The sequence below is a fragment of the Camelus bactrianus genome, chromosome 25 (genome assembly GCF_048773025.1).
Source record: "Camelus bactrianus isolate YW-2024 breed Bactrian camel chromosome 25, ASM4877302v1, whole genome shotgun sequence".
In the NCBI taxonomy this organism is placed as follows: Eukaryota; Metazoa; Chordata; class Mammalia; order Artiodactyla; family Camelidae; genus Camelus; species Camelus bactrianus.
The window spans coordinates 3709355-3736206 of NC_133563.1; the positions used below are offsets into that span (position 1 = coordinate 3709355).

Sequence of the window (26852 nt, forward strand, 5' to 3'; positions counted from 1 at the left end):
CTGGGCCAAGGCTCAGTTTGGCCTCCTGCCTGCCAGACAGGCTAATCAGAAAAAAGCCAACGCTCAGAGAACCTCCGCACACTAACAGAAGTAATCCAAGGCGCCTTCTTGTTTCCTCTTAAGAGACGCGGATTATTTGCTCCTATGCGCCCTGCAACTTTGCAAGGAGAAATTGTGGCTTCAGGTAGCAGGAAGCTCCCGGTCTAAACACACGTTGATGGTGACCCAGTTACATCAGGGAGTCATGACAAGGCAAAGGATGCTCTTATCTCTGCCTCCAGGAGATGACCGTCTCGTTATCATCCTCCCAACACACAAGGGAAACTGAGTCCGCAGAAAGTGGGCTGTCCCAGCACGTGCAGACTTCGTGGCAGGGCAGCACCACTGCAGTGCTAGGAGCACCCTTGGCGCGGCTGCATGTGGCCAAAAGGCTGCAGAAAAACACGCAGAATTGTTTTAACAATCAAATCAGGGCGATGCTAGTGCTGGACTTCCTTGGGGAAAAATTATTTTCTGAGACAATCAATAAATAATTTTAGATGGGTGGACTACCCGCGGACTGAGCATGGAGATGTTCACAGAACTCATGTCATAAAACTCCAGGAAATGAAATAAAAAAGCAAGGTAAATCACCATCAGCTTATTTATGTTATTCATACCATTCTAATTGTAAAACCCCATCTAAAGATGATCATCCCAGCAGGGGGACAGAGGTTCTATCTCAGCGCTCCCCACTGTTTCCACAGGCATGTGTGGTCCTGCACCCCCGCCCCCAACACAGAGCAGCTTGCCGGTCCCCCAAGAAGGCGGCAGACAAAGAGTTGCTCTTCCCTTCCAGTCCCTGAACCCCGAGCACCGCTAAACACTAGACTCCAGGATTTTAGACAAGCCTAGGAAAGCACTCATCTCATAGTTCTCTCTCCCAGAAAACACAAACAGGAATTTTAGAATGAATTCTAGAAAGGACTCACTGGTTTCTAAATGCCAGTCCTAGGACCTGCAACCATTAAGGTGGCATTTTTTACCAGTCCAAGGGAAAATGAGAAAAAGAAAGACCCCAGCATGAGTTTTCTGAAAGATAAATTTGTCGAATTTAAAGAACTGGGCTTTTTTTTTTTTTTTTTTCTGATAATATACGCTTCCTTTATCTTACAGATGTGAATGTCATTTATTGATAAAATGAAGGTCATACATCATACTCGATTTTCTAATGTCCTTACAAAATATGATGTGTCAATCCCCAAACATTGTTTTTGAAATATTGCTAGCTGATGAGATGAAACAGATTAGGAACTGCCCGCATGTCCAGCTCCCTCTTTTTTGCTTTAATTTGGGGGCCACGGGTGCACCGCTCAGCACATGGTACACCACCGTCAGTCCATGCAACACGCCCTCTCCTGTGTCAGCGGCACCCCCGTCCCTGCTCCACACTCCTACTCCGCTCCTCCAGGTAAGCGTCCACCTCACAGTGGTCAGTGAAAAAGATAAGCAGCAGTCCATGTACATTAAAAAAAGTATTTGCACACAAGCAGCATCATGTCTGTTATAAGTAACTAAACAAATCCAAGAACTTCCATCAGTTCTCTCATTTTATGAACAAAGTAGCTGAGCATCGGAGAAGTGAAGTGAGGTGCCCTTGGTCACAGGAAGGTAGGAACCATCTTGTACTCTTTTGTTCAATAAAGTTTTTGGCCATTTCCCTAAAAGAAAATACACACATACACACTTTTTATAACTTCTGAAAGAAATAAAGTTAACCACACACATTTATTAAAATACTCATTAAATCTCAAAACCCAAATTCCCTATGAGTCTCTGTTTCTATGAGGTTAAACCGATCACTTGAAAAGTCTTGTGGATTTGACCCACCTAGGATACCACAAGTTGGAAGATGATTTTATAGGCATATTTTAATGTGACACACATAAATTCCCTTCAGGGGGTCCCCTCAGGGATCCTCAGAAGTGTTCTTATGAAAAAAAGTGGGGAGCATGTTAACCAAACAATTTGAAAACTCATTCTGGCTGCCTCTTGGCTCCCCCTCCTTCTTTCCAAGCCTTGCGCCCTATCTTCCCTGGCACCTCCTTTCCAGATTACAAAGAGAAAGCATTTTCCTCAAGTCCTACCATTACTTGCTTTCTGTCTTCTGCCTTCACAATTGGCTTTAGAAAATGTCTCCTTCAGATACATCAGTGTCTGTCAGACTCCCCCATGGGCCCGTCCTGCAGAAGCCACAGGCTGGAACACAGCACAACTCTTTTTTCACACCCGTATTAGAATACACAAAGTGACTGATTCAAGGATATGCACCCAAAATATTTAATTGGTTACTTCCACGTATAAATCATAGGGAATTACACCTATTGTTACCGAGTCCAAACTTGTTCTGCTCACCAATTGGCACAACAGGCCAATAAATTGGGAGACAAGGTATTGGGGCAAGGAATAATGACTTTATTTGGAAAGCCAGCAGATTGAGAAGATGAGGAACTAATGTCCCAGGGAACCTTCTTCCCCAACTCAGAATTCAGGCTCCTTTTATATTAAAAAGGGGAGGGGATGTGGTTGGTTGCTGCAAACTTCTTGGTGTTGAAATCCTTTGTTATGTTATTCTCTGTTCTGCAACTTTTTACCTCTATATGATGGGAAAGTGTTATAACCTTAAAGGTCAGAGCCTTGAGAATGGCTACCCTGTGTATTTCAGGCTATAGGCAACATTCTTTTACAAAAGATGCATAACCAGCATGACCAAGCACAGGAAACAGAGCACAGGGTTAGAGCTAAAGAGACAGATCTAATATGGGGTCAGATTTGTTCTTCTCTGTTACACTAAGTGTTTTTTAAAATGCTGTAAAGTAGCATCCTATTGTTACCTACCCTTCATCCACAAGACACAATACCTTAGGCTCTGATGGGCTCCCTGCCCCTTAGGTTCTGACAGAGGAGGTGGCTTCTCTGAAAACCTTTTTTATTTTATAATGGACAATAGAAAAAAGGTCCCACTCTTGGCTTAGAGATTCCAAATTTAAACTGAAAGCCAGTAACCAATTCTATCATTTAACAGAGCCCAGCAATATACCATTGCAAGTGTGTAAAGCCAAGGGCAGCCATGAACATTCACACTATCTCAAGAGCCTCAGTACTCCTTGGTTGAGAAGTGTCACAAAAATTAGGTTCTCCAGTCACCAGCCTGAGACTGACACTTTGCTTCAGCACAAGCGATATTTCACAGCAAGGATGGCTTTCCCTGCTGTATAAAAGAAGACTTCCTTGCTTTAACCATTTGCATCCAGGACTAATTATAGCCATCCGACTGCTTTCTACAGACCGCTCTGTGATCTCAGTGGGGCCATCCAGCTATTAAAATGCCTGTTGGTTAGATCCCTTCTTCTTTGGCTTTTCTTAGCCCTCACTCTGATGAAGTATGCTTTCATCTCTTACGTGCTGTATTTGTAGAAAATCAGTCTTCAGATACAGTACTCTACATTTTAAAAGACAAAACAGTATTAAAGTGAATGGCTTTCTCGTGGATCTTGATTCATTTACTATAGCCACATAATCCCTAATTGGTCTTTACACCAATTAGAAAAGAATGTCTGTGTGTCCATCTGCTTTGACTACTTGTTGGAAGGAAGGAAGGAAGGAAGGAAGGAAGGAAGGAAGGAAGGAAGGAAGGAAGACAGACCAACGCCCATCTGGCCTCAAATGCAGGGTGCATGTTCCCTACCTGTGTGCCTTGTTTTCATTTCCCCTCCGGGCAGGAGCCCAGAGCTGTGCACACAAACTGACGGTCCAATTCCCCACCATTCTGAACAACCTTAAGCTAGGATGCTCATCGGACAATAAACAGAGGCACCTGGCAGTCCAGAGAAGCCCGCAGTGTCATGATTCCCAACTTGACCTGTGCACCAACAGCTTTTCCAGCATTTACTAACCATGTGGGTCAAAAGCTACATCACCAACCGCAGACAAAGCTGCAAAGTCAGCAGCAATTGGCTCTCTCTTCCAGGGGCTGCCAGGCTTCGGGACTGGTGAGTAGAAGAATGGATTGGAAGGGAATGAAACGGAATAGAATGGAATGAATAGAACAGAATAGAACAGAAGTAGCTCTTCATCCTTCCATGGGACATACGCCTCTCTGATTCAGTAGAAATAAAATCTATTAAAACAGTGCCTCATAATCGTACCCCATAGGTTTTTTTTTTTTCCTTGTCATTCATGTTACAAACAGCATGGATACCTTTAGCCTAAAATGACATGTGACTTGAGTGTCGGTAAAATGTCACACAATTCTCCCCAAGAGAAGATAAATGATTGTGAAAATAGATAGGCGTGGAGACAGAGGAATGTAATTTTCATCCTTTAAAAAAAAAAAAAAGAGTGAAAGAGAGCGAGAAACAAAGAAGCATTGCCGGAGTCCTCAGTGGCCCACGCCAATGAAGTCACCCAGGCCGGGGTAACAGGATTGCCCGTCTCAAATCAGCTGGCAGATGTGCTGCTGCCCCCGCGTGAGCAGCGAGTGACAGCGGTGCCCTGCAGGAAGTCCTACTAAAAGGGAATTACAATAATCAAGCCGGAGCTCCGTCAGGGCATGTGTTACTGCTGCAAAATTAAATACAGGAGCACAGCCCGCCTAAGGCGTGCGAAGCACAAAACCATTGTCTTAACCTTCCAAACGCTGTTCACTGAAAGAAGGGGTATCGTTTTAAAAAACTGAGACTGAGCACAGCACCGTGACTTAGTCTGATTTGGTGTGTGTGTGCCATTAAATCACTGGCTCAATTCATCTTTGCTCTTTCTTCCTCCTGATCATCCCTTGTTGACGCTGCCCCCTCGATCCTGACTTTCAATCACGAGATTTCAATCTTAAGACTGAAAGCCAAGGATTTAGAAATGCTTCCCCGCAAAGAACATTGGGAAGAAACCATGTGTGGTAAACAGTGTTTTTAGACCTCAACAAACATATTTACACCATCAAAAGCTGTCTTGTAACTTTCAACTACAACAAACTAGAGTCTTAGCTGTAGTGTAAGCGTAGGTCCAACCGCAAGGGAATCTGGTTGGTTTAGTTAAGTCATTTTGACATGTCTGAAAAGGTCAGCCAAACTCCTTTTTCCACCATAGGGATTAGTGATTTTCAAACTTGTGTTCCCAGAGCCACGGGGACGATCTCCCACAGGCAGCCCTGAGGACCCTACCTGTCCACCTGCCCCACCCCCGTCCGCTCACCTGTCACCAGCGGATGCCAGCCGCTCCCCTTTCACCCAGACCAGCACAGAAGCCTCTTTACAGCTTTCCTTGTTTCCTCTCCTGCCCACCGCCACCTGTTTGTCACAGGTGGCCCCAGCATTCTTAATGAAACATAAACAAGTTTGTAATTCTCCCCTGCCTAAGCCCTTTTGATGGCTCTGAATTCCACTAAAAAAATTTTAATTTCCTCGTTTGCCTTAAAAGACTGCATGACCTGGCCTATACCTACCTTCCTCCAGTTCATGTCACTCTCTCCCTTACTCACAAAAGTGGCAGTTGTGGAAGAAAATACTTTTCCTTTGGTGCCTTGAAAATACCAAGCTCCTTTTCACCTCAAGGAGTGCAAACCTCAGGGCCTTTGCACATGCTATTCCTGCTCTTCACAGGGCTGGTGCTTCTTCATCTTCAGTTTGAGCCTCCAAGTTCCCTCTTCACAGAAGCTGTCCCTCACCACCCTATCTAAGTAGTTTTCTCCCCAGTAATGTTTTCTGTCATTGTACCCTCCTGTTCATTCCTTTTACAGCAGCCCTCATGATGTGCAGTGGTCAAGTTATGTATTCAATTTACTAATGTAATGACCATACCCCCACTGGACTGAATTCCATGAGCAGTTGGTATTAACACCCATTCACAGGTTCTTTGTGAACTGTGCCCCTGCCTTATTTCACCTTTTAGCAAAATGATAATGCAATTAATGCCTGATAGCTAAATGAAGGAAGGAAACAAGAAATGAGGAAATAAATGAACAAATCAGCCCATTTGTAACACTTTATATTTTTTTAATGGAGGTACTGGGGACCGAACCCAGGACCTTGTGCATGTTAATCATCTGCTCTACCACTGAGCTATCTACCCTCCCCCTTGCCATTTGTAACAAAGGCTAACACAGAGAACATGCACAAAAGGTAGGTCCAACCACTGCAGTCATGTCATTATGGCCTGGAATCTAAAGTGAAGCGAACGCTGCATAATGTGAAGTTTCCTTACGTACCCTTTCCTCCCACATCTCAGGGGAAGAGGACGAGGAAAGGGATTAGGAGTAAGACTGGGATCAGGTTCTCCCCACTTCAACCAACCTTGCCCTCTGTTTGACGGGGGTAAATCAGGGCAGGCTCCTGGGTGCGCCTGAGCCCCTCCCCCGGAAGCCCTCGGTGCCCGGGGTTAGGCAGTAATGTTTCTTTATCCGCCCACGGTCCTCCTCGCGTGTGGCTCAGGATGCAAATTCCATGCTTCCTACCCAATCCTGTGAGGTCTCCTGGAGCACATATAACATCTGGCAGCATCCTGGAAGCACACGTCTGGATGCTGCAAAGGTATCTCCATATATTACCCTCCTGCTCTGCAGGGAGAAAACGTTATTTTTGGTTGAAATCACTTTTTCATTTATCCCAGGTCAAAGGAAGTTCACTCTCCCCATTGTTCAATTTCCCTCTGCGTCGAATTTTTTAAAATTTTGTCTCATTTTAAGGTAAACTATTTTTAAATGTACTATTTTTTACAGATACGTAGCTAAAAGCAAAGCCACATGATTGAGTCTAATGTATAAGAATGAATATTATGCAAACCTATATATGAAAATTAAGTCTTATTTTAAATTTTAATCCACGTGCAATGCCAATGGTTTCTGCACAACCTCCTATCACATAATTTATCAATACACTTGCCATTTTTTCAATTTCAAAGATTGTTAATTCAAATCTGCCTTCTTATTGTGAAGAAGCTCACCTACCAGAAAGTTTTCACTAATACCAAGACGAGAGAAGAAACTGATCTATTGTGAAAATTCTAGAAGCAAGTGATGTAACACCTTTCACAAATGACGTTCACTTTGAAACTGAATGCCCATGCTCAGTTTGCAGACAAAATTATAAAGGAGCATTCTGTCACCTCTACACAGTAACAAAATTATGAAGCTATGTTTTCACCATTTGGAAGAAATCCAGGTCTTTCCATTTCTGTTTCAATAATTTGGTCAAATGCTGAGCCAACTGGACCTCAAAAGAATCATAAAGTGTGAAAAAGAATGATGATTGCAGGTCTTATAAATATTGAAGTTAAAATCAAGCCAAATGGATTTTCTTGAAAAATAATCTGTGGCACATATAATTTCAGCTCCCAAAAGAAAGAAAGAAATTTCTCTGAGGGTCTGATGTTTGCATAGAAAACTAGCTGGTGACCAATCCCAGTTCTGTTATATTTATTTCTTAACCCTATCACTTTATTTCTTTACCAATTTACACATACTTTTCTCTTTGCACATTAATTTCTTGTTCCTCTTTTTCATTTCTTTCTAAAATCTAAGAGGAAGAAAGAAGGGAACTTCGGAGCAGGGGAAGGAGTCCTTCATTCACAGTTCTTCTAGTTCATGTGATTAATAGTAAGTGCCAAAGCATTTCCTACCAAGGACGTCACTCGAAAATGGGAGCTTGGACACGCTATGTCTTTGCCAGACCCTCTCCTCCCTTTCCACGTCCTCAGCACAGATGGGAGAGGCCTGCCTTTCTCCCCACAGGGACATCAGCTCAACTTTGGTCATGATCTATTACTTCAATGCTTACCCTCTCCACGTGGGGTCTGACTGCTGCCTGCTCTCTACCTTCTTATTACCATAATTTACCAACTTTGTGGCTCATTCTTCCAGAAAGTGCCTTTCCAAGAGCCATTGAGACTAAGTGAAAAAGACATAGACTTTGGAGCTAACTCCTCCAGGTCTGACTCCTAGCTGTACAACTTACAGCTGTGTGACTTTGGGCTACTTACTTAACCTCTCTGAGACCCAGTCTCCCAGGATGTAAAATGGGAACGATAATTTCTGCTGCATTTGTTGTTAGGATATCTAAGTATAATAAGCATATTGTGAAGAGGCTTTAACAGAAGCTGACATATAATAAGTACCTGATGAAAGAAGACGGTAGCAATAACAATACTTAATATTTTAAATCTAACTTTCAGTTTCAAAAATGTCTGATCAACAAATAATGCAAACATACGAAGAGTTAATATAGCATAGTGTTTGAGAAGCTTTACATTTTTCATCCTAAGATCAGGCTTGATCCATTCCCAAAGATATTATGAAAAAGTGTTTTGCCCCCATACATTTCTAGAAAAACACTGGTTGTAAATTAGAGTGACAATACTGAGATGAACACGTTTAGAAAGAAGGCACCAAAAAAGAAGAAGTGACCCGTTAACCAAGAAATTTAGTCATTTATTCAACAAAAATCACTTCAGGCCAGCAAACCTTTATAAGGTACCTACTACCTGCTGAACACTGGGAATAGAGAGATGATTAAAACATGCTCCCACCATCGAGGAATTTCCACCCCAGTGGGGGACAGGTACCAAATTGTTTCAAAAAATGATAAAATGAGTGGAATGATGGAGGTAGGCAAGGAGTCTTAAGAGAGCACAGAGGAAGGTCCCTTCATCTAATCTGTTGTCAAAGAAATGCTTTCCAAAAAAGATGACAGCTGAACTGTCTTTCAAAATAAATCCAAATGAACTTATTTACAAACTGGAAACAGACTCACAGACATGGAAAACAAACTTATGGTTACAAAGAGGAAATGGCGGGGGGAGGGGGCAGAGATAAATTAGGAGTTTGGGATTTGCAAACACACACTACTATATATAAAATAGATAAACAACAAGGACCTACTGTATAGAATGGAAGGGCAACCACTGCAGGTAGAAAGAAGGGCATGAAGAGAAGCATGAAACACCAGGGTGTGTGCAGAAAACCCCCAGCAGGAAAACATTATTAGAGCATGGAATGTGCGGAGAGACGGGCAGCTAAGGAGGCTGAGCAGAGCATGGGAGCGCAGAGTCTTGTCTGCTGTGGAAGAGCCTTGCCCTCCGCTCTCCCTGGGATAGAGGCTCGGCAAAGGGGGCCAACATGGGTGGATTTGGTCTTGAGGGGCCACTCTGGCTGCAGTGCGCAGAGACAGGCTTGGGGATGGGGGTAGAGGGGAAGGGCGTGAGGGTGGGAGTAGGTACACGTTAGGCTTGTCCGCGAAAATCCAAGAGAGAGATCAAGTTCTTGAGCTGGGAGATGCTATAAATAGATTCAAGAAATATGTAGAAGGTAAAATTGATAGGTTATACATAGAACCATGAAGAAATCATTAAAAATAAGGAAATATCAAAAGGTCAGCCTGACTAATGGTTTCCAAATACCAGAAGCAGTCCCAAGTACCTAAGGGACCTACGGTAACCGCAGCCCCTGATTTGCCTTCTATAAATCAGTGTTGTCTTCACGCACTACACCAGGCACAGCTGTTTAATAAAATAATTTAAATTTCTCTCACCAGTTTTTAAGCAGCACGTGGAGCTTTGGAGCTAGACACGTCGCTAGACTCCAGAGCGGCGCTCCCTTGAAACTCTTTTTACATTGGATCCTATTTCTTTGCTACCGATTTTTAAACTAATTTGTGCAGGTATAAGACTATGTCCACACACTCAAATTATTTGACAAACTTGAATAAAATGGCAAATGTTCTTGATCAAATAATCATTTTTAACAGTGTTGTAAAAACTAAATTGACTCATTAATTCAATCAAGATGGTTGAATTAGTTGTCCTGTTGACACAGTTTCTCATTAAAAAAAGAAATGATCTGCTGTTGCACAAGAGCCAAATGTTCTTACGCACTGGAGTTTGAGGCATCAAAACACAAACAAAATTTTTAAACTGGAGTGCCTATAAAGGTAGCTTTAAGCATTAGTGAGTGATGAGAAAATTTATAATAGATTAAAAATCCATCAAAAATTAGTTAATATAAGGAACCATCCTACATTGTTGGTGGGAATGTAAACTGGTACAGCAACAATGGAAAACAGTATGGAAGTTCCTTAAAAAACTAAAAACAAAGTTGCCATATGATTCACCAATCCACTCCTGGGCATTATATATGGAGGGAACTCTAATTTGAAAAGGTACATGCACCCCAATGTTCATAGCAGCACTATTTACAAAAGCCAAGACATGGAAGCAACCTAAATGTCCACCCACAGGTGAATGGATAAAGAAGATGTGGTATACATATATATCACATACAATGGAATACTACCCAGCCATAAAAAAGAATGCAATAATGTCATTTGCAGCAACATGGATGGATCTGGAGATCATCATACTAAGTGGAGTAAGTCAGACAGAGAAAGACAAATATATGACATCACTTATATGTGGAATCTAAAAAAATGATACAAATGAACTTATTTACAAAACAGAAATAGACTCATAGACATAGAAAACAAACTTATGGTTACCAAATGGGAAAGGAGGTGTTGGGGGGGTAGGGATAAATTAGGAATTTGAGATTAACATATACACACTACTATATATAAAATAGATAAACAACAAGGTCCTACTGTACAGCACAGATAACTATATTCAATACTTAGTAATAACCTAGAATGGAAAAGAATCTGAAAAAATATATATATGTATATGTGTAACTGAATTGCTTTGCTGTACACCTGAAACTAATGCAACACTGTAAATTAACTATACTTCAATTTAAAAAGGCTTAAAAATTAATTAATAGCTTTCCCTTGATAATAGCCACACTATTGAATAGAGATATTCATTTTTTAATTGAAGTATACTCAGCTTACACTGTTGTGACACTTTCTGGTGTACAGCATAATGTTTCAGTCACACAGTACATACATATATTCTTTTTCATATTCTTTGAATAGAGATGTTCTAATGCTCTCAGTATTCTAAAACATTGGTGTGTTGAATGCCAACTAGTAGTGGAATGACTGAAAAAGGTACCAGGTTTCTTTCGGAGGTGATCAAAATATTCTAAAGTTAGACTGTAGTGGAAGTTACATGGCTCTGTAGATATACTAAAATTCATTGGCTTGTACACTTAAAACAGGTGCACTTTATGGTATGTAAATTATATCTAAATAAAGATTTTTTTTTTAAAAGCCAAAAGAGGAAGCAGCATTTGAAATCACACACCAATCCTCTCTCTTTGAAGAAGGGAGAGATTTCTAACTGAACAACAACCACGGTCTCACAGATGAAGGTCACTTGAGGAGCAATCATCAGAATCCTGAAGGCAACAACAAAGTGCCACCACCACCAACAGAAAGAACACGGCGGACAGTCTGAAAAAAGATAATCAATATCTCAGCCTCAGGAATGTGAACCATTCTTGGGACATAGCGGTGGTCACGAGGCCACAGTAAGAACACAGGAAACTCACAGGCTGCGCCTTAGACATGCCAGCAGACAACGTCCAGCAGGGCAAGGGCCACGTGGGTGCTCTTCCGGGAAACAACGCGGCATCCCAGATGTGCTCCACGACTGGGATGGAAAACACACGGAACCTGAAAAGGCAGAGCAAAGGCCAAGCGGCGGCATGACCACGGCAAGAGGCGGGGAAGAGGCGCCATCACTGTGGGCTGTGACCAGGGTCATACCAGTCAGGTTGGTGTTTGTTTGTTTCTTTTTAATCTGCCGGCAGAGTCTGTATTTGCTCTTACCAGCAGCACAGTCTAAACTCTTAAGTTCTAGGGAAAATGGGAGAAAAACATAAAAAAAAAAAATTTGTAAATAGACTAATTTGAATTCTAACCTGTCAAATCTAGATGTGAAGAGAGTGAAAACATTTAAATAATTGAAAAGAGGAAACGTTTCCAAGGAAGGGCCCAGTGGCCACAGGGTTTAGAAGAGGAACAGGAAAGGGAAAAAGATCCCAGCAGGTCACTGGTTTTTGAACCTGAAGGAGGAGACAGACAAAAGGGGATTAAAAATACTACAGTTTGGAAGAGATAAAGGCTGGTTGGGATATTGAACTTGAGGACGGACCATCTGAGTGAAATTATTTTATCAAATCAGGATTGGTTAAGAGGAAGGAGAAAGAAGCAAAATCTGCATCCTTACCTTTGCTTTTTTCATTCTTTGTTATAAAGAACTGGGACTGGGTCCCAGAATATCTTTCAAGTCCTCAGAACTTCAGCTTTTAAAGATATTTGGTTTCCTCAAGTACGTTTAGTTAATGAAACAGTTTAAGTTTGCATTAACAAGAATTCCGATGTCTTGAACATAGACTTCCAACAACTATACCTCATTGCTGGTTAAAGCAACTTTCAAGGCATGTCCTGTATTAGTTCTGCAAGAACATTTCTTTCATGTGCTCTTCTTCTAGAAAATTCATAATTTTGCCAACGTGCCTGTGATGTTCTTTCTAACGTGTGTTGTAGAAGGATACTGTTGCAACTGCTGCTTTGTGGGTTCTGGCTCTCGAAGGTGATTTCTCCAATTACTAAGTTTGAAATTTAAATCTTGGCTTTGGCCATGGCTGTTCACAGAGGTAGGGGGAAGTTAAGACATTTTTGTTGTCGTTTTGAATGTCTAGCTTTATTCAGGAAAAAAAAAAATCTACGTAATCTCAGAATTACAGGAATGTGAGGTACAGACTAATATTTGGCTTCAGATGTGCAGTTTTTGCTAGTTCTGAGAGATCTGCTGGGCATGTGCTGGTGAAACAGCTCATTCCCAAACTAAGCAATCAATCTGACAGCCACACAAAGCCATCACATCACCAAGTCAGACAAGGGCAGTGTTCAGCGTATAGACATTCAGGTAATTGGACAGTAAGAGGGAAACAGTAAAATGACAGGAGCCCGCTGTTGGAAGAGATACCAGAGATTGTTTTTAGACTATAAACTGTCCAAATTCACCATGTTTGAGAGTATACAGGAGATCTTTAAGTGTTTTTAATGCTAATCACAGAGCTCATCAAAAATTCAATTTATCTCCTAAAATATGTTGAGGTTACCCTCTGAAACAACGGCACCAAGAACTAGTTAACTTTTTTAATTAAAAAGACATTTTCCAGAAAAGCCAATGTGAATCAAGATTTGTGAAAATCTATGAGTTAGAGACCTTTTTAATGAAAGTTAAAACCCTCTTTATTTTGATTTATGCATTTAGGCTTTTGGTTTTATGTGGCATTTGGTCAAATACCAAGAGAAAAAAAAGGAAGAAAGAACTTATATTTTTAAACATCCATTCAGTGAAATAAGTGGAATTGTATGCTAGGAACATTAGTTACAAAAATTATAAATTTATTAATGATAAGATAAATTTTCTTCAGGTTCTCCATAATTTTGCTTTCCATGAAAATTCTTAAGACATCTCCTGTGAAGGTATTTTGAGATTTTTACAAATGGTAGGCAGATCTTTCTGAAGGAAGCATATTTTGGTTGTCTGTCATGGAGATTTGTCTGTCATGGAGATTTGTCTATCTGCCCTGTAAGGCTCCCTTTAGCTTGTTGGCAGAGCATTGAAAGAAAATGGCAAACTGTCTCCAGAAAACCGCTTCTGAACTGCATGCATCCTTTAAGACCAAAGAATGTCTATGGCTTGGAGAGAAAGGAAAATATACAAAAGGCATAAAAATCCAATGAGTGATACGACTTGAAAAGTTTTTTTTTTTAATTAGAATTAGAACTTCACAGATTTAGCTGGAAGATATTGTCAATTATACAAGTTTTTTTAAAAATCCCTTTTCCAAGCAAACTACATCTCAACACCTCACGGAGGATGGCGTGATTTAATGAGATGTCTAAGATGAGGAGCTACTTTTCCCACCCATCGGCAACGCAGTGAGAAAGTAACTAATGTCTATAGAAATATCCAAAACGAAGAAGGAATGTTTTCGAATTTTACATGAACTTGTAAAATCACTTCCTGGAAGATATGATTACAAACAAGTGATAATCAAACATTTCTAACTCTAAGGTGGTTCAATGCATAACTTGCTATCGGAGACCTGGAAACAGGACGGAGGACAACCAGGAGGACCTCTTTAAATAGTAAACCAGCGACATCTACTGTCTGAAAGTGGAAACAGCAACAAAAGTCATTTTATGCATGGTATGTGGTGAGCTCTGGGGGAAAATGGCCAGGCCGTCACAGGGGCAGTTAATTCTGGAAACCAGGACGAATCTCTGCTGCTAGGAGGATGCGTATTCTGCAGAGACCACGGAGAAGGAAGAGAAGAAAAACAGAAAGAGGGGAGCTGCTTTGGCATCCACGGTGACCTTGAAAGGATAGCTGGCCAGGATGAGTCTCTGTTAGAGAGGAGGAATGCGGGATCCTGGGGAAAGTGTGACCAGCCATCAGGATTGTTTCTCCCTGATCACCCAGCCCTCTTCATCTCTCTCCTGTGCTTTTTACTGTATATATCTTTCTTTTTTCTCTTTCTTCCTTTCCCTCTTCCCTAACTGCATCTTCTACAGATCTTTTAGGGCTGGAAATTTACTGATGATCCAAGATTTGAAAAATTGCTTCATAAATTAAGGAATTTCTGGCTTGAAGATAATACAATAAACTTTTAAGACTAGGCATATCTTTACAGACCGTCTAGCCTGCATTTAACAGATGAGGAAACTAAAGCTAGAAGTTAGGTGACCTTGGAGGCACCCTGCTGGTGAGTGACAGAACTCAGACTTGATGCGAGCTCCCCTCCTGGACTGGGCCCAGTAGGAATAAATTTTCCTGCAAGGCAGCCATACCTGCACATGTTCCTCAAAAGTTTTCCTACCTCCAGCCTATTTTTATTTGTTTTGTTTATGTTTGGCATTTCAGAGGCTTAATGAAATTATAAATTTTCCTCATGTTCTTTGAGCTATTTTGAGGAAAATCAGAATTCAATATAAATACACAGCTACAAGAGAAAATAAAATGGGCAGTTATCTCTAAGTTGATGTATCCAATGCACTGTTTCTGAAAAGAAAGAGGTTTAAGTATAAATTTTTTGTCTTGATGGTCTTTTTAAACACAATACAACCAAATGAAACACCTAGCATTTTATCTTTAATTCTTTCTATCTTCATGCAACTTTCTGCCACAACTGTGTCACTCATCGCAGAATGAAACTTCCTAGAGGGTTGAGAAGTAGTCTCTACTTTTTTTGTAAAACAAGTAGCTTAAGGTGACTTTACTGTAGAGTTTTCAATGTTAAATTTGATGAATCCATGTTTTAAAGAAGATTTATTTTCTCGTACACTTCTCATTTGCAACAATTAAACATGCGATGCCTCTGCAAGTCAGTTGCATAGAAACCAGAAAACCTCATCCTTTAATACGTACTTTATCTGCAAGAAAAAATCTTCAGACGCACCTTTTCTTTTAATGAGATATTTCACACGTTCACATTTTGCCCCCCAGGAACACCTTGGAGGGGAAATTTTAAATGTCAAAATTAGTAACCATTGGATTGTTTTCACTGTAATCTTTTTATAAAGAAAACAAAATGACACAAATGAACTTATTTACAAAATAGAAAGAGACTCCCAGATGAAGAAAACAAACTAATGGTTACCAGGAGGGGAGGGGAGGAGGCAGGGATACATTGGGAGTTTGGAACTGGCAGATACAAACTACTATGTACAGAATAGATAAACAACAAGGTCCTACTGTATGGCACAGGGAACTATATTCGATGGCTTGTAGTAATCTGTGATGAAAAAGAGTATGTATGTATATGTATAACTGAATCACTATGCTGTACACCAGAAACTGACACAATATTGCAAATCAACTATACTTCAATTTAAAAAATGAGGGGGGAAAAAAAAAACAGATCAAGGTCTGAGTATTGGCCAAAATCATTCTAGGTAGAGAGGCGGACAGTGTTGGACTTTACCTGAGCCCTGTGCTCCTGGCCACCAGCGAAGGTTCCCGGAGGTCTCTCAGTCTTCTGTGTTCCGGAAAACAGCCCACAGCAAAGAACCACCCTTCCCATGGGACTCAACTTAGACAAGACTCAGAGATGCCCCCCTTGGTTACCTATGGTAAGGCTTTGCCTCAACGATGATTAGTTCAACCCCTCGTCTCCGCTGACCAATCAGAACAAAATGATTGTGAACCAAAGTTTGGTTAAACTCCTCTCCATTTTCAGGTCCCTGAATTGTAGCCCACTCTCAGCCTGCGAGCGCATACGGCCGCTGTTTATGGGGCCCTCCTGGAGAAGACAGTGCTCTCAGGGGAAAGCGTCCGCTGATCTGCTGTCCTGGGTGCCATCCTTCCATCCCACTTCCCCACACCCGGTTCTCGCGAGCTTTGTCCACCCCTCCTATAAAAGGAACGCCCTCTTGCCGAACTCACGCCTGCATTCCTAAGGTCACGGGGCTCTTTCTAAGGCAACTGTAATGTGATAGCCTCACAACGTTGTAATAGCCCCTTTCCTCCTTTGCAATAACCCTTTCAAATAAAGTCTCTCCTTACTAAGTCTGTTTTTAATTTTACAAAACCAAGAAGTCTAATTAAAGCTGAGAGAAACTGACCAAATAAAACAGATCAGGATTATAAGACAAAGCCTTCTTGCTCTAGAAGCAAAATCACGTCACGTTCATAAGGGTAACCATATTTTTCTTCTTTTTTTTTTTTTTTCTTTGCTCCAAGATAAAATTTCAAAACTTCACGGACAGTGCTTTCTGAATAATACTTGCACTCAAATGAAGAGTGAGGGTTTTGGTTTTTTTTTTTTTTTCCTTCACAAATTCTATTAAAAGTCCCAGTATTTTCTAAGTTCTGGAATATCAAGTTCCCCAAATTTGCCCAGATCCAAGCTTACCTTTGCAGAGAGAAAAAACTACTTATTTAATATTAGCTCATAAATCTTGCAATTCACTATTTTACAATAAGGTGAGAAAGCTAAACATCTTTATCCAAAATTCTTGTCAAAATGTTCAGTACTCATTTTTTCGCCAGAAGAAAAATCTAATTATTCCATGACAAAACCATACATTGTAAGCCCCAAGGCTACCGCAAATCTTCAAGACACTTCTATGGTCAGAACTGACCAATACCATATGCCATATTATGTAAACAAATATGTACCAATGGGCTCAATTGTATAAACCACAGGAGGAAACAAAAATGATGAGCTGAACAGATGTCTTAGAAGTAGAATCATTTCTCTGACAATCCAAGGGGCAAAGACCTAGGTTTCCCTTTGGTCTGTGCAAACAGGTTGGAGATCTTTATATACCCACTCATCATTTTTAAAAATTATATTTATTCATATACATGAAACATTAATGAAACAATTAGTTGGCATTTCGTAAACTGAACAGATCCAGGTAAACATGAATTAATTTAGCTAGTGCCCTTCTACACATGTTGCAAAGAATCATTCATTTCCCTTGACATCAGATCTAGGCTTAGATCCAATGCCTGTGTACTCTGATTCATTTCTCCTGCATTTATGTAATGCTGCTATTTATTTATTCCTTTTTTGTTAAATACTTAGTGGACATCTACTGTGTGCCAAGCATCAGGGATCCAGTTCTAAACAAAACAGACAAAAATCTCTGCCCTCGTGGAACATGTAATCTAGACAGAAAAGGAACCAGATTAATGAGTAAAATATATAGAATACGAGGTGAATTTTTTACCAAGGAGAAAAAATAAAGCAGGAAAGGGAGCTGCAAAATGCTGTGGGGTAGGAGGCTTTTAGGCACTGGCAGGGTGTGTTTGAGTCAAGATCTCAAGGAAGTAAAGGAGCTAGTCGTGACGATATCTGGGTGAAGGACACTCTCGGCAAAGGGGACAGCCAGTGCAAAGGCCCTGAGGCAGGAACACTGTTACCTGCCTTACTAAGCACTGCAGAGGCTATAAAGATGAGAAAGCTCAAAGAACTTAAAAGCATGTAAGGGCACTTAGAATACAAATGGACTAATTAAAAGTAATATTAAGTAGTCTGTTTTCAGAGTTGGGAGAAAGATGCAAATGTGATTCCAGAGCAGCTCCGAGTCCACGGCAGTAACAGCACTGGGACAGCCTGGCAGGCAGGGTGAGGTGCGGTCCATGGAGGAGCTCAAGTCGGAAAAGAGTCAGTACAAAAGATGTGGGTCGGTGAAGTAGCAGCCCGGGGCCAGCCAGAGCAAGGACCACAGCGGGGAGAAAATATAAACATTATGTAGACATGTCAGTATATGGTTATGTATACAATGTAAGTTTATAAATATTACACAAGATGTATGTTATACATCAAATATGTTTGGACGTATACTAAATGCATCACACTTCCCTGCGCATAGAACTTTCCTTGGTTTCTCAAAAGTATATGTCAAAAGGGCCTTTTCTTATGTTTGTTATTTGGGAAAAAAGAAGTGGAGAGTTCTTTGTCAAATATAAAGCCCTATGACGGAGGTGGGAGGAGGCGGTACCCAGCGTTAATTTAGAATCCAAGAGTCCAGGTAATTATTTTTTCTCACTTCGGCAAATGATAACCATTTAGAAATATCATGAAATGTAAAGTTTCCTTCACGACCCCCTACCCTCCAAATGTAGGCTCTGTGGTGACCACAGGCCCCCTTCTCACTCTGGGAGCCTAAGCCTGGCAGGCTCAGCACAGGCCCTGGCTGCCAACATCTTCCTGCCTGCACGCCCAGCTCCCTCCCCCTTTCTTGGGACGACTGAGTCAGTGCCCGGCCAGTGCTGGGGTCGGAAGGACTCATACAAGAGGGACAGGGTCCTTGGCCTCAGTGTCGAGGAAGGGGTTCATAAACCGAGACCGGATGCTGAGCACTGGGAGAAACACTAAATCCTGCTCCTGATTCTGAAGAAATTAGCCAAGGAAGACAGTTAACCAAACGCGGCAATGACTCGTAGTGCTGAAACAGAGCAGGACCCTGGGGGGCCTTCCCAGGACAAAGCCCCCTCCCCCACCATGTCCTCCACCTGCCTTTCATCTCTAGAAAAACTTTAGCCAAAAAATAAAGGTAACTGGAGAAGTGAGAAAACGCAGAAGCAAAGGAAAACAAACAAGACCAAATAATAATAGTTGAGCACTGAACAAAGTCCTTAGTTCCCCCTCAAGAGCTATGGATAATATTCTGAGCCTTATCCTTTGATCTGGTTTGTAAATACTGAAGCCCCCACCGGGTGGAAGAAGTTAACTGCATGCTGACCAGGCTGGAGCCATGACATGAGCGGCCACCATTCAGAGAACTGGCCTCAAAGAAATGGGAACAAACCGACCCTGAAACTAAAGATTAACTGAACTTAAAACTATCAAGATGGTGCTGATCAGATGCTGATTTCAAGATGACTGTCAGAGCCGACTGTGTTGTTCTGCATGTAGCCCCTTCCTCTGCTAATACACCTCTAAAACCCCCCTTTAAAAGCTCTTGCCCACATTGATGGTGGGGAGCTGGCCTTTGGACATGAGTCTGCCCTCTCCCCCCGTGGCCAGCCTCTGAAATGAAGCAAACTTTCCTTTCTACCAACAGCTGCCTCTTGGGCTTTGGCTTTCAAGCCACGAGCAGCCAGACCTGAGTCTGGTAACAGTATAAGGTGTCTTCTTTCAAGTATATTTACTATTTTCAAAGAGGTTGTTCCAAATAAAAGAAACTGACCTGGGTGGAGGCCTGCTGAGAGGGGCCAGTGGAGCAGGGTCTTTGGACCCCTCTTCTCAGTGGTCAGGCTGGGGGTTTCAGGCCTCGCTGCAGGTAGCCCAGCCCGAGGAAGATCTGATGCAGGACCCAGCCACCTAGGGAGCAAAATTCACCTCGCGTTGTACCTTGACCCCCACCTTGGCACTGGCCGTCCTGCCTCCTTTCTTCCCACCCTGCAGTCACCCTGCCCTGCTCCAAGCGGTGTGCTTGCATTCCTCACTTTGGATTGGTCTCTGCCTGATGGTTAGTAGAGAATTATGAATTCCCTCAGCATTAGAACTCATGTCCACCAGAATGTTAAGACTCCTGTCTCCCAGTTCCAATCCTGTCCATTTGATTTGGAGAAATAAGACGTACATCTCAGTTCCTATTAGGTTATCTAAGAATTATTATTGAGTTGTTATTTATCGGCAAATGCCCCATTCTGCTAGTCTATTTATTATCCCTTGAAAATGATCCAAAAGCACCCCCAGCTCTTCACATTCAGTATCTAACAATCATAACTTTTTACGACTCAGAAAACCTAAACTAACATGTAAGTTGGTGGTCATTTCTCCCCACACTAGCTTCACTTTTTGAATTTTTAAAAAAGATTTTATATACATAAATTTTAAGTTGCATCTCTAATTAAGAGTATGTGAGCATAAATACCCATTGTATTCCATCCTCTTGTGAAATGAGCAATTAAAATATTTGTGATGAATACATATATACTGCATTTTAAAATATTATAAAATCAAAGTGGAAAAGTATTAGGGATGCTCACATTTAGATCAAGAGTCAGATCAAGACAGTGATGTTCTTTCTGTAGATTTATTATTTTAAAGTAGTATTCTTAAATGTTACTTCTAGCATTAAAGTAATTCATTTTATTCTAAAAGCATAGACAAGCCAAGAGAAGACTTCCACTTTCTTACTTTGGGGTTTACTAACTACAATTCAGTAGTTTTAAAAGCTATCTGTAGGTTTTTATTTGCCTCTTCCATAACTCAAAAGCAGTCATTTGCTGCCCCCTGGCTGTAAAGAGATTCCTTATCTTCGCTTAAAACTACTGTCTTTAAAAGAAAAAACTACCATATATTGAAAAAGTGGAGTGGAGAATGTGGAAAACGTGTCACCTCCCACAGATTTCAGGACACTAACTAATGCTGATTAAGAACCTGGAATTTTAGATCAGACTGCCTGCCAGGTACCAGCTGTGTGACCTTAGTCCAGTGACGGAGCATCTCTCCGAAGGTTCCTGGTCCACATTAATGGAGCTTTGGAGAATAATCATGCCTACCTCATGTAGTTAGTGTGAGAATCAAGTGAGCTCATAAAGAACTTCAACCGTGTGGCTCAAATGTTGAATACTAGTAGGTGCCAGCACCAGTGAGGGCTGGAGGCCGTCCACCCTGACACCCTGCTAACCGATCTGACCCTGCTCTACTTGTCCCTCTTGTTGTAGCGCTTACTGCCTTCTCACATACTACAGAACCAGATTCTTTATGACACCTATTATTCTTTGCCAGCATCTCACCACTAAGCAAACTCCAAGGGCACAGGATGTTTGTTTTGCTCTCTGATGCACACCAAACACCGTATCAGAGTCTGGTACACAGTAGGTACTTAATAAGTATTAGCTGTTGAATGAACTTGCTGCCATAATTTTGTTTATATCCACTGAACCTTAGACTCTCAAGGTTGCCAGGAGTCCTCAAGAACAGCGCACTCATCCACCAGCCTTTTGCTGCAGACTTCCTCTGTCACTGATGTTGTTCAAGAGGCAGGATGTACGGAACGACTGTGGCACGACTTGTGGGCAAGGAGCAAATAAGCACTAAGAGAAGCCCGCCGTACAGTGTCTACACAGGAACATAATCAAGAACAGAATGCTGAGAACTGAAAATGAGACAGTGTACATCTCTCCAGGGGAGTCAGAGGCACCTGAGCTGGGGTGAGAGGCGTGCTCCAGGCAGAGAGCACAGGGTGTGCTCCAGCACAGGCACAGCCTGAAGCAGAGCCGGGAAGCAGCACCGTGGACCTGGGGGACATGGAGAAGCGCAGGGCGCTGAGGACGGGGAAGGAGGCTGACTGCCGTGGTTGCTGGCTGAGACGCCCTCAGCTGTGCCAGGGCCGTGTTTATGATTATGGGTGTTAACAGAGTTTTGGGTTCGGTTGAACCAGGCAAGGCTACAAGCTGACAGAAGAAGGACCAATGAGGGGTGGGGACCAGGCTGGCAGAGGCCAGGTTGCTATAGGTAGGCAAGCCAGACTGCTGCAGGTGGATAAGGTTGGAGCAATAAAGGAACCAGGAAATATAAACAAACGAGTCAGAGGAAATGATGGGAAAGAGGTCAAGAAGGTGACAATGGCTCTGTTCTGCATGAGGCTTCAAAGTATTACAAAAGTGTTTCATTAAGTTAAAAAGAAAAGTTTTAAGGATCAATGTGTCAAAACGACCAGCAGTAGCGATGGGGAGAGGCTGGCCAGAAGTGGGACAGCTAAAGAAGAAAAGTGCTCAGTCTTAGGCCAGAAGAGGACCCAGCTCAGTGGCCTCTCCAGAACAGCTGGGAAGAGGAAGATTCAACGTTAACCCAGGAGGGGAGGGCGTAGCTCAGTAGTAGTGTGCGTGCTTAGCATGCACCAGGTCTTGGGTTCAATCCCAAGTACCGCCATTAAATAAATTAATTAATTAATAAACCTAATTACCTCCCTCCAAAATAAAGAAAGAAATAATTTTTTTAATTAACCCAGAGTCACTGTATTGTTATGCCTGGATATTATTACAAACTTACCATATTTTTTAAATATTTAAGTTCCCTGATTACCTAGTATAATGCATTCCACTGTGTGGACACAAGTCTTCTCAATAAGTTCTTTTGATGTCTCTGAAATCTCAAGTTAAACAGTCTCTCCTGGTATTAAGAAGGGAAACCTGAACTCAGTGACCCCCAGCTAGCATTGCAGCCACCACCCTAGTGACCAGAGAGGCAAATCAGGCGCAGAAGGCTGTCTAAACAGATTATCCTTGCCTGGGAGCACCATTCCCTGAAGGCCAGGCAGTGCGTCCAGGAGGCAAGCGTGCTGACTTGGTATACCAGAGGGCTGGAATTTATGCACTGAAAAATTGCTAGCTTGGCATTAGGCTTCATGGATCTTTGTGTCCAGTCTTCTCGCCCTGAGAGTTTGTGGTGTTTGTTACATGGCTAGCTGGTAATTCACACTACTCTGCCGCCTTGCCCGGAGGCAAGGCAGTTGTTACAGTGAGTTCAGGAAGGAAGGGAAATAAAAACCAAGATACCCTTCAAAGCAATTGCTCTGTACACAAAATGAATTATTGATTGAATTTTTCCACCTTTTCAGTTGCTTTTCTTGGCACAGTAGAGAGCTCATCACAGGGAAATGGACTTTCCTGCCATGGACTGATCACATTAAAAAATCACAGAAATGTATCCTTGATGACTTTTATTGCAGCCTCCTTAAAGGCAGGGAATTTCGACAAACATGCCATTGAGAACATTTTCAGGTTTACAGTGTGAGATGCTAGGTATGCTAGAGGTGGGGTAATTTCCAATTATTTCATATTCTTTTTGAACGAGTAAAAGTTGTGTAACACAAACAGTAGCATACATGGCTCTGCTAGATATTTTTTCTAAAGGGCAGATAGTAAATATTTCCTGCTTTTCAGTCCACACAGTCTCTGTAACAACTCCTCGACTCTGCCATCGTACCACAAAAATAGCCACAGACAAGATATAATGCAAACGGGAGAGACTGTGTTCCCAGAAAACTTTATTTACAAAAAAACGTAGTTAAGTTGGATTGTTTACTGACCCCTGATCTATACACAATTCTGTATCTTCTTTTTCTCTCTTTACCATATATCTTAGAGTAAATTTTATACCAGGACATTAGTGAGATCTCATTTTTAAAGAACTATATAATAAGCTACTATATGGATGTATCAAAATTTATTTAGCCAATCCTATATTGATTCACATTTTGGTTGTTTTCTAATTTTTTGTGATTATAAATAATTAAGGAAGTGAATTACATTTTACATACTTATTTGTGCACATGTGTGAATGTATACGTTAGATACATTCCTAGAGGTGGAAACATACAGTTTAAATTGAGATTGCCAAATGGCCCTCTAATTTTGCTCTCCACCAACAGCATAGGAGACAAAGTGTCTCATACGGCATTGTATCGGTGTACAGTTCCACAAATGTGTGCTCAGTTGTCCTGAGGTCATGTATTTACATTATCTTTACTAATTTGAAATGGTATCTTTTACAAAGACTGCCTTTAATAACAGCGAAGTAAAGTGTTCACTATCAACATATGAAATAACGAACTTAAACTCTGAATGTCAAATTTTCATCAAAGCTACTTTCTCTCCTTCCCCTCAGATCTAAGAGTAAGCAGTTTTATCCTGATGCTCTGATGTGTCGATCTACAAAAAGAACACGGAGATCAATTTAGATAAATGCGTTATCCATGATCTAGTTCTGAAAACGTCACAACTAGCTGTTGAAACCGTAAGAACTAGATCGGGGATCATGTATTTATCAGAAGCAAGTGGTAGCGAATGCATGTTTTTATTAAAGTACCACTACACTGTCTTGTTCCCTTCTAAAATGGTTCAGTTCTATGAAAGAACTGTATCAAGATCTGCACGCACAACCCTGAGACCATGTAAAAGTCAGGTCTGGTGGGAGAAGAAACCCTTCATTCGGACATGCGTCCTTTAGCAGCTGGCATTGAGCATCCAAAGCATAAAGATAGATTACGGAAGGTCATGCTAGATCTGCATTGCCCAACACACAGACACCACACTGGTGGTACTGGACTGTACAGAAGCCACTAGCCACATGTGGCTATGGGGCACTGGAAATGTAGACAGTCCAAAATGAGATTGGGCTGCAAATTACACACTGAATTTCTAAGAAATTATGAAACAAGAATGTAAAATATCTCAATCATTTTTATATTGTTTACATAGTGAAATGCTAAAACTTTGGATATAGTCATTAAGTAAAATACATTATGAAAATTAACTTTATTCTTTCTTTTTACTTTTTTAATGAGCTACTATAAGACTTACAATTATAAACATGGCTCATTTTCAATTTCTATTGGACAGTGGGGTTAGTTCATAGCAACAGAACTTGTGACTTTAGGGTACGAATTGAAGGATTAGCTGTGACTTGTGAAGACTTCAGATAGAAACAGCAATCATAAGGATTCCTAAAGGTTCAGCATGAACAGCAGATAACACAGTGCACTAGGAAGAAAGGACGTTATTCATTCTGCAAATATGGATTAAACACCAATTATTGCCAGGAACCTGCTTGGCATTCGGGAACTTTGACCTTGTCGAAACATTAAACTTCTCTGAGCCCTGTGGCTTCATCTGTATAACTGGCCTTGCCTGAAGAGAAGAGATTGGAATGAATGAACTCTTGAAATTCTTCTCTGCATCAAGACGTATGATGCAGTGTATATTTCAATTTTGTAATCAAGGTCTCTAACTGGATATAAAACTACATTAGGAAAGTTGATATCATAAATTTATAAACCACACTTTTGTACATAATTTACTGTGAACATTTCTCTCAGCATGAAAATACATTTCCTTAATGTCTAAAACATTCAATCATGTCATCAATAGTGAGCTAAAAAGAGAGATGAAATAATATTCTGTACCATATTTTGACAGTTTTATTTTGAGGCATGTAGAGTTCTTTCATTCAGTCTACTCAATACTTATGTAATAAATATACAGCAAGATGCTACACAAGACACAAACATCCCTGAGGACCATCCCTGTTCCCAAATAAATTATCTCTGTGAAAAGTCCCCAGCTTCCCTGGCCAGAGTTACTCCTGAAGGTAGATTTAGTGAGTCCATTGTTCATGCCTCTGTTACAGCATTAAACATGTGACTGTCCTTTTCTGTTTGCATTTCTGCTTCCTCCCTAGACTGCAATCCCCTCGATGAAGGAGTTATCTTATTCATCTTTGAACCCAGTACTTAGCATATAAGAGACGCACGCCTAAGGCTTGATGTGTGACTATTACCACAACCAATGGGGAAGAGGTGGACAACCTGTGCCCTGGATGTGATACCCTCGGAAGAACACACCATCAGCTACACAGTGTTTTTGCCAAGAATGCATAATCTCGGTCTGTAACAAGGAAACATTAGGCAAAATGATGAACATTCTACTAAGAAAGTGGGGTGTGGGGGATTACATTTTTACAAAATACCAATGTCAGAAAAGGCAAAGAAAGGCTGTAGAAATGTTCCATCTTAAAGAAGGCTGAAGGGACATGACAATTAAATGCAATACCTCACCCTAGACTGGATCTTTTACTGAAGTGGAAAAATTGCTATCAAGGACAGTATTAGGTCAATGGAAAAAACTTGGATATGAATGATAGACTATATCATTATTAATTTATGAATTTGATAACTTGACTATGATTATGTAAAAAAGTATTTCTATTTTTAGGAAATATACATAAAGATATTTAAAAGTAAAGTTAAAAAATTATATATGCAACCTTCAAATAGGTCAGTAAAAAATTATGCACACACACACACATGCACACATGCACACCCATGTAAACATGTGCAAAGAGAGAAAATGATAAAGCAAATGGGGTCAAATGTTAGCAATAGATGAATTGGGTAAAGGGTGTGTGCGTATGTTCCTTGTGCTATTTTTATATTTGCAGTCTTGAACTCATTTCCAAATGAAACGTTTTTAAAAGGACAAAATATATACAAATATTAAAAGGTGCTCAAGTTCACTACTCTTCAAAGAAATGCAAATTGAAACAATGAGAGATCATTATTCACTACTGGTAAAAATGTAAAGGATAGACAACATTTAGTAAAAGTGTGGGTTTAGAGAAACTAATACTTTTCTCACACACTGTTGAAGGGAATAGAAATTGACAAATCATTTTTAGAGGACAGCTTGGCACTATCAATCTACACTTTAAATCTTTTAACCCAGAAGCTCACCTTCTGGGATTTTTCCTAAAGGTTGCACACACTTGTACATATGGATAAGATGGTCACTTCAGTATTGTTTATAACAGCAAAAAACAGTAGATAACCTAAATATTCAACAGTAGGTTAATGGTTAATACACAATGAAACATTCATACTATGGAGTAC

General features: G+C 41.0%; 2 long non-coding RNA genes across 6 annotated transcripts in view; one reads left to right on the forward strand and one right to left on the reverse strand.

The window, feature by feature from the left end:
• The window catches only part of LOC123612296 (uncharacterized), a 165048-nt gene that overhangs the window by 127076 nt on the left and 11120 nt on the right, over positions 1–26852 (reverse strand). The gene's annotated exons all lie outside the window — the stretch shown is intronic.
• On the forward strand, positions 620–16026 carry LOC141574993 (uncharacterized). The gene is made up of 3 exons (XR_012502202.1): positions 620–11694; positions 14014–14148; positions 15894–16026. It is a non-coding gene; the product is annotated as an uncharacterized LOC141574993 (long non-coding RNA).